Source organism: Cupressus sempervirens, unplaced genomic scaffold (genome assembly GCF_028749045.1).
Source record: "Cupressus sempervirens isolate cs-2001-9-10 unplaced genomic scaffold, ASM2874904v1 CseChr00s100002_01, whole genome shotgun sequence".
Classification (NCBI taxonomy): domain Eukaryota; kingdom Viridiplantae; phylum Streptophyta; class Pinopsida; order Cupressales; family Cupressaceae; genus Cupressus; species Cupressus sempervirens.
In genome coordinates this window covers 577,751-588,187 of record NW_028322206.1, presented here as the reverse complement: position 1 = coordinate 588,187, position 10,437 = coordinate 577,751, and the positions used below count along the sequence as shown (strand labels likewise).

General features: G+C 36.9%; 1 long non-coding RNA gene across 1 annotated transcript; it reads right to left on the bottom strand.

Annotated features, from left to right (window-relative positions):
- Positions 1-2,920: 2,920 nt before the first annotated feature.
- Positions 2,921-9,543, bottom strand: LOC149527853 (uncharacterized). Its single transcript, XR_016359629.1, has 4 exons — positions 8,137-9,543; positions 4,557-4,680; positions 3,924-3,977; positions 2,921-3,482 (listed from the first exon to the last, which is right to left on the bottom strand). It is a non-coding gene; the product is annotated as an uncharacterized LOC149527853 (long non-coding RNA).
- Positions 9,544-10,437: the final 894 nt, after the last annotated feature.

Sequence of the window (10,437 nt, the reverse complement as noted above, 5' to 3'; positions counted from 1 at the left end):
ATTAGGTGAAAAACTAATCTCCCAAGAACACTTGCATGCATAACCCTGTCACATGGAAAAAGCAAAGAACAGAAGCAAGAAAAAATCATGGAGGCCAAAAGGCCAGAGACATCTTATGGACATGCAAAAAGTAATCTCTATATTGATCCAATAAGTGAATGAAAAAATACAAAGAGGTGAATCCTTATAAAAGGAATCACGAAACCCTAACTAGGTTTGCGCATTATAATTAATATAAAATATTAATTATATGCACCTAAAAGAAAGCTTAAGAATTAGAGTAATAAACCATTTTAATTAACTAAATCAAGATGATCTAATTAATAAGTGAAACAAAATAATTACTCTAACACCCCTCCTTAAGCGAAGCTCAGGAGGAAGCTAACCTAGCAAAGCTATGAAAGTAGAAAAAATGGGTCCTGGCAACAAGGCCTGATCAGGTACCCAATACAAGGAAATGAACTAGATGAAGGAAACAAAGCCTCCAATCTAGGGAATGTCCCAAAGAAAGGAACAAGAAAGAGCATGAAGCATCTCTGAAGCATGAAGCTGCAAACACTGTTAGAAGAAACTGCTGGAACCCCCACTGAAATAGTGCATGACCAGGTAGAGAAGACAAAGTCTGAAGAGCTGATCAATCGAAGAGGTGACCTCCAAAAGTAGGAATGAATGAGTGTCTATATAGTAGATGAACCATCTCACCGAAATGCATAGGTGCCTAGCCACTGCATCCGCCTAGTACATAGGAACAAAAACTGAATACGTAGATCACTCAACCGAACCAAGGAAGCAATAGAGCCAATAGGTGAACCCCCCCATAATGCTGAACAGGGAGAGGGGTGATAGGAACACTGAAATGCAATGCCAGAAACATCTGCAAGAAGAAGAATCAGGAACACCAATAGTGTAATAGAAGTACAAGCACAGGATAAAGGGTAGTGTCACCGACACACAGCATGGGCTAATGTCGAGGAAGAAACATTCACTTGACAAAGGTGGATGAGCACAAAATGGCAAAACATCATGACCCCCCATGGCACTTTATAACCGAGTGCGAGTACAAACAAAAACAAGGTGTACAAGATCCCAGATATGCAAAAGCAGGCACTTTATCTCAGTGCGTTTATAGAAAAAAGAATGCAACAAAAGATAAGCATACAATGCTCAGAAGTCAGAAAGAAGAGAGAGCCAAAAGAACAGAAGAAGAGATCCCAAGACCTGTAGAATCCAAGTAATCCGCCAGAGTGCGAAAGTGCAAAACTCGGAGAAGAAAGAACCTGGAGCAGAATCTGGATAAAAGACCTCTGCAACTGAATAACTCACAGAACCAGCTTTCCAACAAAATCTGGCGAGCCCCAAAAAGAGTCCGGATGAGCGAGATATGCCTCCCGGAGTGCAAAACAGAACATTCGGCTTTGATTGCCAAAACAGGCAACCAAACTACATCAAAACTCAAAAACACCTGTACCATCATCTCCGTCTCGGAACCAACTTTCCGACGCATTTTTCGGATCGAAAAAATACGTCTGTATGCTAAAGTTACGGAAGAAAAACCGACAGGGCCTCTGAAAATGCATGAAAATTTTTTTTTTTTAATAAAAAAAATAATAATAAAATAAAAAAATCCCGCACCACCCCCGCACCGCTGGCGGAGAGGCGGCCGAGCGGTGGTCGGGTGGAGGGAGGGCGGAGCGCGGCGAGGCCGCGGTGGACATCGCCGGCGAAGCCGCTGCGGGCTGCTAGCGGACTGCCAGCAATAACCGCTAGCAGTGGCCGTCAATGGTGACTGGTAGCGGCTCCGCTGCGGTTAAAAATCACTTTTTTTAAAAAAAAAATTGTGATTTTAATAAATTTTCTGCCTCGTAACACGTGCAGGGGGCCGTATGGTCCAGTCGAGCAAAAAAAAATTGCCTCCCAGATCAACGTTGTCCAAAATGGACAAGTTTTATATGGATTCTAGGGTTTTTGGGTGCTCTGAACGCAACGGTGATGTCTGTTTGAGCCGAAAGTGACCAGAAACAAAGGTCCCCCCTAAATCCACATCAAAAACTTTTGAAACCCTTGAAAAACTCCTGCTTCTAAAACACTTCAACAATACACGAACAGCGAGCAGCAAGATGGCTCTGATACCATGTTAGATTAGGTGAAAAGCTAATCTCCCATGAACACTTGCATGCATAACCCTGTCACATGGAAAAAGCAAAGAACAGAAGCAAGAAAAAATCATGGAGGCCAAAAGGCCAAAGACATCTTATGGACATGCAAAGAGCAATCTCTATATTGATCCAATAAGTGAATGAAAAAATACAAAGAGGTGAATCCTTATAAAAGGAATCACGAAACCCTAACTAGGTTTGCGCGTTATAATTAATATAAAATATTAATTATATGCACCTAAAAGCAAGCTTAAGAACTAGAGTAATAAACCACTTTAATTAACTAAATCAAGATGATCTAATTAATAAGTGAAACAAAATAATTACTCTAACAAAAATTCCTACTAGGGTATGAACTGCCACATCTCAATTGATTTCTGAAATTTCTCTTTGTATGGATATACACATATCCATGCTTTGTAGGTATGTTATTTTCTTTTCATTTGAGGACATAGGCATACCATTAATTTTGTACAAAACTAATGTAATGCAGATTTCCTATCACAGTTCTAATATGATTGTCAAATAGTTTATGTATTCTTGTTCAATTTCCCTTACTCATTTAGGCCAAATTTATTTTGAAAAAAATTAATTCGGTGTTGAAATCCCTTCCTTCCATGGACATGATAAGTAAGGTACTTCTTCAGTAAATACTCGGGAATGTCCCAAAATATAGTATGACACCTACAATTATATAGATATGTAACATTCTATTCCTCTCACCCAAGTTCACCGCTGACAACTGGCTAGTAAGCCAGAAAAAATTGTCTAATGATCCAATTACTAGATTGGATTCTCTCTATAAATAATAGAATAATAATTTGTTTAGCCCATCGGAGTTGTTGAAACATCCTCAATCTGATAAGGATAATTCCATATTTCTCTCATAGAATGCTTGTGTAATGGGTGATGATCAAGTTTTGATATGAGTTAAGGGGTTGATGTAGCTGATTAATTTTCTTGCATGACAGAACTTATACTATGTTACAGCAGAGATCATTCTTTCGTTAGCATGGTTACTATTACTAAAATGACCACAAAGTTGTTGTTGGATCAAAAGCTTGATCAATTCTTTCCTTTTTTTTCCTGGGGTCTTCTCATGGCTTTAAACCCTTTGACTCTCAGATGAGTTTCCGACATTAGATGGTATGTAACAGTAGCATCAGAGGAGCCCTCACCAGCATCATTATTGGAAAAGCAGGCTACTGCCACAAGGGAAAGAAGCTGCCACCCATCCCAAGTCCATGTCTTTTCACTCATCCAATATGCCCTTGTTGTCACCTGTACGACCCCCACTACTGTCACTACCTTCACCTTCTCCATTGCCTGCAGTTGCACAACCCCAACTTTCATCAGTGCCATCCTCTGCTCCATTGCTTATGTCTTCCAATATTTAAATTCAAAACTCTTAAAAAGTAGTAACCAAATATTTGATGCCAAGCGTTGTTGCAAACTTTTCCAAAATTCAATATATTTGGTATAACGAGAATCATTTTTGGCTTTTCTTGGTGTAAGGGATGTACGCATGTTTCTGTTGTGTTCTTTTCCTTCAAGATGATTTGCTTCTAGCTATTAAGTGGGTCTATTTGTTCTCAAAGTAATAAATTACCGAAGTTGATAAATAGCATAGTTATCTTTTATGTGCCTGATACAGGTGATATAATGCTCTTAACTTTCCCAAGGATGGACAAGAACTTTTGGAAGTAATCAGTCCCAAAGACAGAAGAGAACATACAGCATAATCAGAAAGAGTGTGGAAAACTGTACCAGCTTGCCTGATACCGATCAATTTTGGTTTGTGAAGATGCTGTATTTTGCAATCTGCAGTACACTATGTTACATCAATGCCAACACAAAATATTATCAATGAAGTTACTGTACAATGGATCTCAAAAAACTACCTATAAATTTCCAGTTAGATCCAAACTGCAACTTACTTTGTTTTATCAAGATTAGAATTTTTTTCTTAGGATTGAAAAGATGGCTGGAAGAGAATTTTATAACTCACAGCAATATAATATTTTTGTGCAACTAGATGGCTACTTGTATAGAGGTTGCTTGTAAGATTTCCAAGAAATGCAAAGGAAATTAAAAATGTAAATATTTGTATCTCATGCTCATCATTTTCACTTTAAAAAAAAAATCAATGTTGCATGTTTAATGTTTTTAAAATTTCAATATTCTGTGTGTAATTTTGATGGTTATAAATTGTGATTGGAAGTTTTAACAAACATCACAATACTTTACCTGCTTTTATGTTCAAAATTGTTTTATAATCAGAATCATGAGTTAGGTATCTTATTAATCACTATCAGTGACAGAACCTTCTTGCAATCACAAGACCACATTTCTTAGTAAATTATATAGATTGCACCAAAATGTGATTGTTTGAGATAATACCTTAAAATTTAGGCATTTAGATTGTGTTGTGTTCGAATCTCTAGGATGCTACTGGCACCAAATTAGCCCTGTGAACTTCAGTCGTTGAAGACAACATGGTAAATCTCTTCAGTACTACTGGAACCTGTGCCATGAACAAAAGGTATTATACAATTACATATTTTCAATGTAGATGTAGGTAGATCTAGCCATGATTAGAATCTATTGTACTCCATATTGTTTTATGTAGATGTACTTTTCACTCAATTTTTTTAAAATTACTTTATGTTATATTAAAATTCCCTTTTACTGTGTGTTTCTCCCACATTGCCCGCTGAAGCAAAAATCCAATGTCATAGTCTACAGAATGGGAGAAATTTGAAACAGAAATTAGGGACAACATCCCTTCAATGCTTAAGCCACAAATTTAGAGATGCAGGCATTCATGAAAACTACTTTTCTTGTGCTGGGAATCTTGCAAAATTAGTACGTGCATGAGCAAAAGAGGACGAGCTCATACAATCATCAACATTACCCTGCATCGAGAGGTGGTGCATTGACAAGCACATGTCCTATCAACCTACAGACCGAGTAGTTTAAGAGCCAATTCTGCATAGGCACCAGCAGATCCAACAACAGTAGATTTGCAGATCCATAGCCACAATATCTTTCTGAATCCTCTTCTGTACAACCCCTCTCTTCTTTCCTGAATATTCAGTCCGTGACATTTTTTATTGCAATAAGGGTATTTTCCATAGTCAGAATTTGTTGAGTTTAAAAATTATGAGTGATATATGCAATTCAGGTGACAACTTTAAAATATGAGAAATATTCGGTGTCATGAGACTTGAAATATGAGAAATATTCAGTGTCATGAGACTTAAAATATGAGAAATATTCAATGTCACGAGACTTAAAATATGAAAAATATTCAGTGTTATGAGACTTAACGAGGATTTGTGGAGTTTCCCATATCAGTCCAAGTTCAGATTTAAAAAAAGTATTATTGCTGAGTCTGAGTTTCAACATTACGGAACTAGCACCTAGTTTCAGAATTTTTGACAAGGGCTAAACCAGAATTATAATTTGTTATTTAAACTCTTTCAAATATAGCTACTTGATGCTTTTAACAATTTTATGGGCAAAGGAGAAGGAACTCATACACCCATCAACATTAGCCAATTGTAGATTTAGGTCCAAGTTGCATTTAGAACCACCTTTTCATACAATTGACTGTGCACTGAATCTCTCCATATCCTGTGCTATAGTACTTCTTCTCTACTCTATCCATTTATCCTACCAACTAACAGACACCTCTCACCAATCTTGCCAAAGGCAGGGACTAGTGCTCCACGGAGCCCTTATCATAGATTTATGTATGTGTTTGAACATGTAAAAATTGTAAGAGAAGAAATTCGGCTGCTAGAGTTTATTGAGTCTGATAAAATTGGAGAAGACTGATTCAAAGTGTTCGTGAACAAAATTTGGCAAAGTTGAAAACTTCAATTGGCCTAGTTGTGGTGTAAAGAATTGGAAATGCACAGAATGTTGTAGAGCATTGTTCTGCCGGTTGGGCTTCAAGTGGGAGATTGTTGGGAATGTGAAGCCCAATGGTCACACAACTGTTCAGCTTCGAATGCCTCTTTGCTTGAAGGTTGTATGCAAATGCATAAATGGATGTGTGCAGTAATGTATTGTATTGTGTATTGTAGATTGGATTAATATAAGAATTCTCTACTTAAAAGTGGATGTAGGCAATTGTTGAACCACTATTAAATTGCGGCTCTTGTTTTCTTCTTATTTTTCTTATTTTAATTTCGTTTCTCTGCTCATATTAGATTTACAAATTGGTATCAGAGTCATGGTGAAGTATTGAGCGGAGATGGTGCCAAGACATTGTGTCCATTAGTGGAATGGAGGAGCAAAAGAAAAGGATTCCAAGAAGGAAGCTAGGTTTGTTTCGTTCTCAGCTCTTGATGCAGTTGCGGCTGCAATTGGCAAAGAGATCGAAGAAAGCAAAGAGGCCAAGAATCGGGAGGATTACCTCAACAAAGAAATTGTGACCCTAAATGCTTAGAGAGTGAATTTCATGTATGGAGAAGGAAAATGAGAAAGTTGTAAATGAGTCGGAATTTTCTGAAAAGAAAAGAAACAAAGAATTGGAATAGGAATTAGCTGAGATTGGTATAATTCTTATGGATTTAGGTATTGAATCTTACCCTGAAATGGGAATGAGAGAAATGAACCCTGTGAAGGACTGCAGCCACTAAGCTACAAGACGTAGGCAAGGGAATAATGCAGTACATAGGGGAGACCCAATTATCTTCCACTGCTATTGTCAAAGAAACCGTGCTCAGTAAGATCAAAGATGAAGGAATTCTATCAATTGACAAGAGCTCTCCTGCAACAAAGGAAGTTGAATTGCAAACAATTCTCAAGGCGATTTAAAATGAGATTGCCTTTAATGGTGTTCAAGGTGCTGATTTGGATCTCAATCAAGATAAGACTATTTGTAACAGTGATCTGAGTTAAAGTTTGACATCAGTTTGTAATGGTGCTGGTAGTAAAATTTGTGCAAAAGGATCTGATGATATTGATAATTTGTCATTGGGTAATATTAAACAACATGACCCAACATTTGGTAGCATTTATCAGCCACCTGAAATAAAGTGAAAAGACCCTATTTCATCCATGTGTGGACTTGTAGATTAAGGTTGTGATTTCACTGTTTGAGAAGTTTGAACAAGTATAAAGATGAGTTGTTGGTCATGCACTAGGTGGAGTCTGAGTCTTATGAGGGACTTTTATCTTTTTGGACAAGAACAAACTCAAAATTAAGGGTCTCTCTATTGGTGGTCTCTTGCAAGATGAGGTAGATCCTTTGGTAACTAATGAACATGACAGCCTTCTGGATGCATTGTTTAGGACTGCAAAGAAAGGGAGCATAGGAACATATGACCGTGTTGTACGTATGTTCAAGGGTTCTTCCATGGATGAAGGAGTGCATTTTAACTTGCAAAAATTGGTGTTTTTTATCATAGATTTATGGGTGAGTTTGAACCTGTTATGATTGTAAGAGAAGATATTTGAATACTAGAGTTTATGAGCCTCATATAATTTGAAGTAGACTGATTTGAATTGCTTGTAAACAAAATTTGGCAAAGTTGAAATTCTCAATGGGCCCAGTTGCAGTGTAAGGAATTGAAAATGCATGGAATGTTGCGGAACATGGCTATGCCAGTTGGGCTTCAAGTGGCAGATTGTTGGGAATGTGAAGCCCAACTATCATGCAACTGTTCAGCTTCTCGTGGCTCTTTGCTTGAGGGCTGAATGTGCATGTATAAATGGATGATTCGATCATTTATTGTATTGTGTACAGTGGATTGGATTAACATAAGGATTCCCTGCTTGAGAGTGGATGTAGGCAATTGCCAAACCACTATAAAATTGTGTCTCTTGTTTTGTTCTTATTTTTATATCATTTCTCTCTCATTTTAAATTTACAGTTATGTGGTGATCGTACATTGCTAGTGTCAATGAAGACTTTAGAAAGGTAATACGCCACTACAATAATTCAAGAGAGACTAACTTGAAGAGATACCTCCTCTGCTGCATATTTCTCCTTTCTTGAGTGTCTTCAGGCCATACGCTGGTGTTCTCTTCACTTCGTATGTTTGATGCTCTCTGCTTGCCCAGGCATGCTTCCTTTCATTGTTAATTGTACTTATCAACACAAGATGCCAAGCATAGAAACTGTCTTTCCTTCCACACGGTGAACGAGATTATCAATCAATAACCATGAAAATTGAATAAGAATTGCTTTGAAAAATTATTTATTGGAATATCCATACTAACTTCAGATCAATATTAATGCAGGACTCTTTTATATAGTGCACATACGGTTAACCGCTATAATATCCCAAGGGAGCTTATTCAGCATTTTTTTTGTTAAAGTCAGGTACAGGTCCAATTGTTGCATCTTTAAAAACATGCAATACCAATTATATGGTACTTCTGCATACCGTTTTCTATCTTATACTCGATAAATGTCAACACCATCATGGTCAACCATGTGGTGCTCATAAACCCTATCAAATAAAAATACTTCTCCACCCTGAAAGCAGTGGCTCAAGTGCACCATGCAGCCGCTCATGAGACCAATTTGATGAATCTTAATGATTAAGACACGTAGATCTTTTTAATTTTGTAAAGCCGTTACTCAATCCATTAAATGTTTTGTAGAGGGGAACGCCTCAAAGAGTTCGTACCGAGCCTACGGATGCATCCGTATTGTTTGCATCAATCATGTTTCTCTGTCTTTACAAAAATCTTACGGCAGAAATCACGCAATGAATCCAAAAGTATGAATTCAGAAATAAATTTAAATGAATAACTTATTTTGATATTTATTCAGCAAGCAATGGCCATTTTTAATTAGATTTTGAGACTAAATGAGTTATTCTTGCTACAAACAGTGCAATCCAATAAATATCATCCAACCCTATTTTTCCCGCCGCTACAATCAGGTTCTAATTACCAAACACGAGTTGTTTAGAAAAACAATAATCCCTTATAATCGTTATTATAAACTATGCAGGCATGGAAATCCATCTACTGTTCAAATATGTTACTATGCCATTTACTGTCATGAATACATTTTCAAATAAAATCTCTAATTCGAAAATAGAAAACCTAGGCTCATTTTGCTCCCAATGAAGTCGGGCGGGGAGATGTTTTGGAGGAGCATGTAGATTTAAAAGCCTCGATCTGTTGCTTGCATTTGTCTCGATCTCCATTGTGCTTCTCCAAACATTTCTTCAGAGCCTCTGTATCACATGGTGACAACGGTCCGGCCCTCTCCATGATGCTCTTCTTTATTTCCCACATTGGCACTTCTATTAGTTACGAGTGTCCACTATAAGTACCCATTGACTCCTCTTCTATGTGGAGCGTTCCCCTTTGGGTGGTCCTATGAATCTTGTATTATCTCCATATTTTATGAAGCTTGTGGTCTCATTATTTTTTAATTTTACATATTCAATTCATTTATTAGTTCCTTCCGCCGCACGGAGGATACTATAGCATATAGCATCCAGTGGGTGTCTTTTTTGTCTTTTTCTAATGTTCAATGAAATCAATTTATTTTTCTCAAAACAATGATCTAATATGATGCATCTATATTGTTTTTCTAATTTCTTATTTTATAAATTTGATTTGATAGATTTTTACATAGAATTGTACAAAGAAAGTCAGTGTTGGAAAAAATTTTAAAACTTTTCATTTGGCAATTGTTTTTTTTTGTTTGCTTTATGGAAGTAGTGAATAAAAATGAAGATGTAAAGTTAGTGCTTAGAAAAGACACATTTCTACTCTACTTAGTGTTGTATGACAACTGCATTTACTAGGAGTGGTCTTAGTGGAAAATAAGTTGAAAGGTACAATCTGAAAAGCATCTAATTCATGCCTCTTAGAAATGTGTGTGGCAGGTCGCCCTTAAATTCTGTGAATTTATCATATAACATTTTGTGATGATTGTAGAGACTTGGGAAAAGTAGGATGTGAAACTTGAGAGTCAAGCATTGATATTTTTTGAAAATAGTAGATTAGGTCTGTCCAAATTCATATCTATTTAATTCTTGTGTCAGAGGAACATATTTTAATGTTAACTTTGGACTGTCTGAACATGTGTATCTCTCTGTACATGCATAAGCGTCAACTGCATAAACAGTGGAGCAATTAAATTTTGAAATCTTTCGTACACTGCAAGATCGCTTAAGGAATGGTGCGGTCATAGTCAATGTCGGCTTTGACAAGTTACAAATAGAGGTTTCATCATTGCTACATGGTTATCAGATTGAAAAAGAAGAATTTGCAGAGTGGTCTTCCTTCCTGTGAGGTAAGC